This window comes from Sorex araneus, chromosome 6 (assembly GCF_027595985.1).
Source record: "Sorex araneus isolate mSorAra2 chromosome 6, mSorAra2.pri, whole genome shotgun sequence".
NCBI classification, from domain to species: Eukaryota; Metazoa; Chordata; class Mammalia; order Eulipotyphla; family Soricidae; genus Sorex; species Sorex araneus.
Window position 1 is genome coordinate 158,277,710 of NC_073307.1, and position 7,136 is coordinate 158,284,845.

A 7,136-nucleotide genomic window follows, 5' to 3' on the forward strand; every position below is an offset into this window, starting at 1 on the left:
TACTCTCGGCAGCTTGCCAGGCTCTCCAAGAGGGGGAGGAATCGAACACGGGTTGGCCGCATGAGAGGCGAACGCCCTGCTGCTGTGCTATCGCTCTAGCCAGTAATATGTTTCTGTTTTCTTTTTTTATTTTTATTTTTTCTAAATTTTTATTTATTAGTGAATCACTGTGTTGTAGTTACAGACTTATGAAGTTTTGTGTTTGCATTTCACTCATACAGTGATCCTTAACCCATCCCTCCACCAGTGCCCATTCACCTCCACCAATGATCCTAGTATCCCTCTCACCACCCCTACCCCATCCCCCACCACCCCACCCTGCCTCTGAGGCAGGGCATTCCCTTTTGTTCTCTCTCTTTTGGGGTGTTGTAGTTTGCGATAGAAGTACTGAGTAGCCTTCATGTTCGGTCTATAGTCTACTTTCAGTTCGCATCTTCCAACCCGAATGGGTCCTCCCAACATCCTCTACTTGGTGTTCCCTTCTCTATCTCAGCTGCCTTTTTCCCCAGCATGTGAGGCCAATTTCCAAGCTGTGGGGCAGACCTCCTGGTCCTTATCTCTACTACTCTTGGGTGTTAGTCTCCTACTCTGTTATTTTATCTTCCACAGGTGAGTCGATCTTTCTATGTCTGTCTCTCTCTTTCTGACTCATTTCACTTAACATGATATTTTCCGTGTTGATCCACTTATATGCAAAGTTCATGACTTCATATTTTCTACCAGCTGCATAGTATTCCATTGTGTAGATGTACCAAAGTTTCTTTAACCAGTCATCTGTTTTTGGGTACTCCGTTTTTTTCCAGATTTTGGCTATTATAAACAGTGCTGCAATGAATATACAAATGCAGATGTCATTTCTACTATACCTTTTTGCCTCTCCAGGGTATATTCCCAGGAGTGGGTCAAATGGGAGCTCAATTTCTAATTTTTTGAGAATTGTCCATATTGTTTTCCAAAAGGGCTGAACCAGTTGGCATTCCCATCAGCAGTGACAGTCTACAGTATGTTTCTGTTTTCAAGGAGAATTCAATAACGTAGAGCTAATTGTAATTCTAGAACATGAAAATATTATTTGTTGTCTATATGGGATTTTAGTTTTTTCAATTTTTCGGGCTCTGGGTAGGCTATTCCCAGTCTTTTAGAAGCCATTCCAGCATCTTCTTCCTTCTTTGGCTTCTTTCTTTATGGATATTTCACTCTCCCCAAAGGATGGACATTGACTTCTTTAGAGAATTGTTGAATTGGATGGCACATAGATGGGAAAGGTTCTGCACATGTTTAACAAACTCCCACATCGGATAGCTCTGTGAAGCCAAGCTAATTTTAATGGTTTGGGTAACAGTACCAGAACCTGAGCCAGTCATAGCCATTGAGCAGCAACACTCACAAGCTTGCTTCCATCAGGCATGCAAGAAGGAAGGAGCCCAGGAGCAGGGCTCAAACTGTCAGTGTCCCCTCCGGAGGCTCTGGGTTCTATGCTTAAATTCATATGTTCATTCTTCTGCTCAAGAAAGAAGTTGAGAAAACCATTTACAAAGTTGCTTTAGGCCTCAGAACCAGAATGCCATGGTTTACTAAATGCAACCACCTTGTCTTTATTTCTCAAATGAACCTGGGGATAGCAGTGGACTTGCTCAGAAAACTGGAAGAGAGACAGAAGGACCTTTAGCCCTCCTGTGTCTGAGCTCCTGGTAACCCTTCACATTTCCTTTGGAGCCTTCTGCCATTATCCCATTATTCCTTGAACTATTTCAATGTGCCCAGGTAGTGGGATGCAGTGCTCTTCGTGGGTTTTAACAAAGAAGGATCCCACCATCTTTGTGAGAATCACAGCCATTTTTCCTTTGGTGGAATTCTCCAACAAACCAATCAAACTTATCAACCCAAGAAAAATTTTTCTCTCTTTGACTTTTTTTCACAATTTTACTTAAAATATAGAGAGAAGTTGCAAGGATTGCATAAGGCAATGGATGCAAAGTTTTTACTGCACACTCCTACAAAGTTATGGCCCCTAAGTGATCTACTTTATTTTCCCTCTCCCTATCCAATCTTTCCAAACCAGCAAGCATCCCAGCCATTAATCCCATGTCTCTCTCCCTCCTTTTATTTTCATTTTGTATTTCAGTGATATTTGAACAAGAATCTCCTCTCTATTCTTTCCATTTAGATTCATCATTCTTTGACCGTTGGCTGCATTATCAGTTAGTTCTAGAGTCAGCTCTGCCAACCCAATGAGGTCCACGAGGAGAGGAAGGACTGACAAGGTGGTAATACCTTTTGTTTACAATGCAGAACAGTGATTCTCCAAAGAAGCATCAATGACATTTTAGACTGGATATTTCTTCGTCATGGAGAAATCCTGACGATTTCTGTATATTACAGGATGTTTAACACAATTTGTGGTCCTTTCCTGATGTAGTAACAACCCACAAACAGATGTAACAATCACGTATGAAACCAGATGTTACTAAATATTTCTTGAAGGAAGAGGAACAAAGTCTTCTCGGTTCCATACTGAGAAATACTGATCAAGAAACAAAAGGATTTTAGGTGACTCCTGTGTAAAGGCAAATGCAGATGAAACAAAACTTTGCTTTTATTTAACTTAAGCAAATGAGTTAAATAGTGTCATCAAATTTCCTGCTGTCTCATCTCCCTGGGCCCAAATATTTTATTTTAAAATTTTATCAGTTATTGGGCTGGAGCAGTAGCACAGCAGGTAGGGCGTTTGCCTTGCATGCAGCCAAGCTGGGTGCAATTCCTCTGCCCCTCTCAGAGAGCCCGGCAAGCTACCGAGAGCATGGCAAAGCCTGGCAAGCTACCCATGGCATATTCAATATGCCAAAAATGTAACAACAGAGCCCTAGTCGGGCCCGTGCTCGGCTCCGGCCGGCCGGGTTTTCGGCCCGGGCGCCCATGCCCCTGCAGAGCCGGTGGATGTGGAACAAGCGGGAACCAGAGACAGCTTTAGGAATTGGTTTCTGGCAGAATTTTCCCAGGACTTTATACAGAAATCCAAAACCGTGCGGACGCTGCCGCGTCCGCACGACTTAACATTTATAATTGTCATCAATGTGAAAGGGTTCCATTTGAACAGGTCAGACTTGGGGGGGAAACTCCAAATAATAACAGTAAGTTTTTGTTGAAATATTGAAGGTTCTTAATGTAACAGCCACCTCTGGACTATGAGCTAAGCAAAAGCCCCACGCTGGCCAACGTGGCGTGGAGTACACCATACTATGAGGCGCAGGAAGGGGGATGAGGGGGAAAAATTAAAAAAAAAAAAATGGAAAAGGAAAAAGAGAAAAAAAAAGAGAGAGAGAGAGTTATGTCAACTATAGTGAGTTTTGTGTTGAATTATGGAATGTAATCAAGGTAAAGAAAAAATGAAGTGAAATTCATTAGTTATACAGTAGGGGGTAGGGGGTGGGGGCGGGGGGTAAACTGGGGTTTCTGGTGGTGGAATTTGGGCACTGGTGAAGGGATGGGTGTTTGAATATTGTATAACTGACATATAAACCTGAGAACTTTGTAACTTTCCACATGGTGATTTAATAAAAATTAAAAAAAAATGTAACAACAAATCCCACAATGGAGACGTTACTGGCGCCCGCTCGAGCAAATCGATGAACAATGGGGTGACAGTGACAGTAACTGTAGTTATTATTGTTTTTATTATTACTGAGGTCTGGGATCAACCCAGCTATGCTCAGGGTTCATTCTTGCAGTGCTTGGTGCTAGGGAAGAAATTAGAGTTGATTTTATGGAAAGCAAGTGCCTTAAGACCTGTACAATCTCTTTGGCCTTTCATGCCAATTACTTTTTAAAATTTAATTGTGTGGTTTTTTTTAAAGCACATGAAATGTACCACTGTAACCATTTTTAGCTGCCTGTCTCAGTAGTGTACTCTTCATATCAGAAGTATATTAACATTGCTGAGTGGCACAACTCTAGAAAGTTCTCATTTTCTTAAAAAACAAAACAACACCTGCAAGCTCAGTTTCCTTTTCCTCCACCCAAAGTCCCTCTTCTATTTATGTTTTGAGGTAGACTATTTTAGATACATCTCCTCAGTAGAACCATAGAATTCAAATTTTTGTGACTGCCAACTTTCACTTAAAATCGTGTCCTCAAGTTTTATTTTCATCTATGTTGTGGCATGAGACAGGGTTTTCTTTACTTTTAAGACTGAATATTGCCTTACTGAGTGTATATACTTCATTCAGTGGGTACAACTCACTTGGCTTCCATCTCTTGATTAATGTGTATAGTCTGTAGAGAGTAAGGATATGGGAAAATCTTTCTGAGATCAGTAAGATGTGTGTATACATTAATATGTTTATATATTATATTTTAATATATATTACGTTTACATATATTTATATTTTTCTTTCTTTTTTGGTTGTGCTGGAAATGTGTTTATTGACTTCTTATCACAGTAATATCAGACACTAGAAGAAATAATGAATTTAATTTTTTTAATTTTATGTATTTATTTGTTTTTGCTTCTGAGTCACACCCAGTTTAATCCAGGCTCTGTGCTCATGTATCACTCAAGGTGGTGCTTAGGGAACCATATGGTGGTGCCAGATATAGAACTTGGGTTGGCCTCATGCCAGGCAAATATCCTACTTGCTGTACTGAAACTCCAGGACAAGAACAGAGACATTTAAAAACAAAAGAAGAGATGGGTTTATTTTATGATCTGTGGGAAGGGTGGTTTCAAATGAAGTTGAAATGCAATAATATTCTGACTGAATGCATAGATTTGTACCAAAACACTTAGACAAGAAGTAGATTTAGATTTGTTTCCTTGAAAACTGCAAAGTTAAAAAACAATTGCTTGGGGCTGGAGCAATAGCACAGTGGGTAGGGCATTTGCCTTGCATGCGGCCAACCCGGGTTCGATTCCCAGCATCCCATATGGTCTCCTGAGCACCTCCAGGAGTGGTTCCTGAGTGCAGAGCCAGGAGTAACCCCTGTGCATCACCGGGTGTGACCCAAAATGCAAAAACAAAAACAAAAACAAAAACAATTGCATACCTTGAAATCCTCCAATTTCAAATGTGATATTTTTCACTGATGACTGTTGTAAATTTTTTTTCCTTTTTAACTAAGAATTAAAACATAAGGGATGGTGTATTGCTTCTGTCCCTGCCTAGACATCCTGGGAAAAATCATTAACACACAGAAAGAATTAGGTGTATCATACGTGTACGAACTCTCTGGATGTGTAATCTATTTACATAGGATGCATAATATTTTTCTAATGACAGTACTTGATCATCTTAGCCCTGGCTTTTCGAAAGTAGAACCACAGACAAGGATTTAGTGTTGGTGTTTAGTTAGAAGAACATAAAGTGTGCACGGATCATAAATAGACAACTCAATGACTTGCCACAGAATATCTATACCTGTATCAATCTCTCCTAGATCAAAAAATCAGAAGATTTAAGCACAAGAAAGCACACTGTACTTGTCTTTCCCTCCAAGAGTAACCCTGTACAGATTTTTTAATACTAGTTATGGATTTTCAGGTTTTAATATTTTACTCCATAGTTTCATAGAACACAAATTCTAAGTTTGCCTTATTTTTTTGTGGAGTGATAAACAACCTAAAAAACAGTGTCATTAAATTAAATATCTTATACCTCTCTTGAATTTCTGCATACGTGTAGTCTTAATATGGTGACTGGCTACTAGTTATAAGGCTGAAAAACTCAATGTAGACACGCTATCAGTATTTGTAACCACTTTTAATGGAGACTGCTGGTAAAAACCTGTTAGAACTGCCTCCTGAGTAAATCAAGAATATAATTAGAATATCTAATTAGACATTATTGCAATATAATCAGAATATAATTACATAATTAGGTATAATTAGAATGTACTTCAGAGTACATCAAGAATATAATTAGAATGTCTGTGATAAGGTCATAGACAGCTTGGCTAGTTCACCACTACGATTGGCAGGTAGTAGATTGACAACACATATTTGTTAAATAAAAATATTGTGGCTATATGGCTACAATGAAAAGCTCTACCTTTATTTGAGGGATTCCCATCAGTTTTACTAAGAATTTACTTGGTTTTGGGATCAGGGGTAAGCTAGTGGTGTTCCAAAATCAGTGCTCCAGGGTATTCCAGAAAGTACTTCGAGAACCATACAGCATCTGAGCTTGAATCCAGACTTTCCAGATGCAAAGTTTGCATCCAGTGCTTAGAGATACCTCCCAGGCTCAGACTTACTAATGAATTGGTAAGCTGGGCTTGTCTAACTATTGGAACTTTGAGGGTTTCTTGAAGAAACCTTGCAGAGTTGGGTAAGTAAAGTCAGAGGCAGGTATGGCTCATGGGTTAGGGAGGAATAGTGTGGAGTATATGTACTGTGGATGTTTCAAATGTTTCAGTTCTTGCGTGTACTATCTTTCTTGCTCTACTTTATTCTTTGCCTTTAGCTCTGTGGAGTCTGATGATTCCTTTCAAATGTCCAAAGAGGGACTCTGATTTGGATAATCTAATTAAGCATAGATAGCAAAAATATCAACACAAACTTTGAAACCATCTTCTTTTTTGGACCAGCTGTCATCCATGTTAAGAAAGTATTTGAAAAAAATATAGAACGTCCATTTATATTAAGTGAACTAAACCAAATTTATTGTAAAATTTCTAATGGTGCCTACTTGAAATGTCAGAACTTAGATTCCATTTACATGAGCAATTAATAAGCAAAAAAATTGCATCATTCAAAGGCTCATTCCTAACTTCAAAACAAACTAAACTAGAACCAAACTAGAATTATGTTGAGGCCATTTAATTGTGAAATCAAATTTTTACTCTGAATGTAATCTTGTAATCTTGTTTTGGGAAGTAAAACAAGTAATATTGTCTATTCAGCAAGTGAGAAATAGTGGAAGAAAGAGAGTGCAAAGAATGAAGATAGAGAAAGAAGAGGGAACTCATGACATAAATGAAGTTAATTACAAATTCCAGGTTGGGAAGTGGGTGATTCCAGTTGGGATGATTCCAGTTTGTGATGTGGATTGGTATGTGGATATTCCAGAACTGAATGCCAGCACTACTGATTTGTGTGAAACTGTATTTGGAGACAGAGAAAGGATAGAACAAGTTTCTCT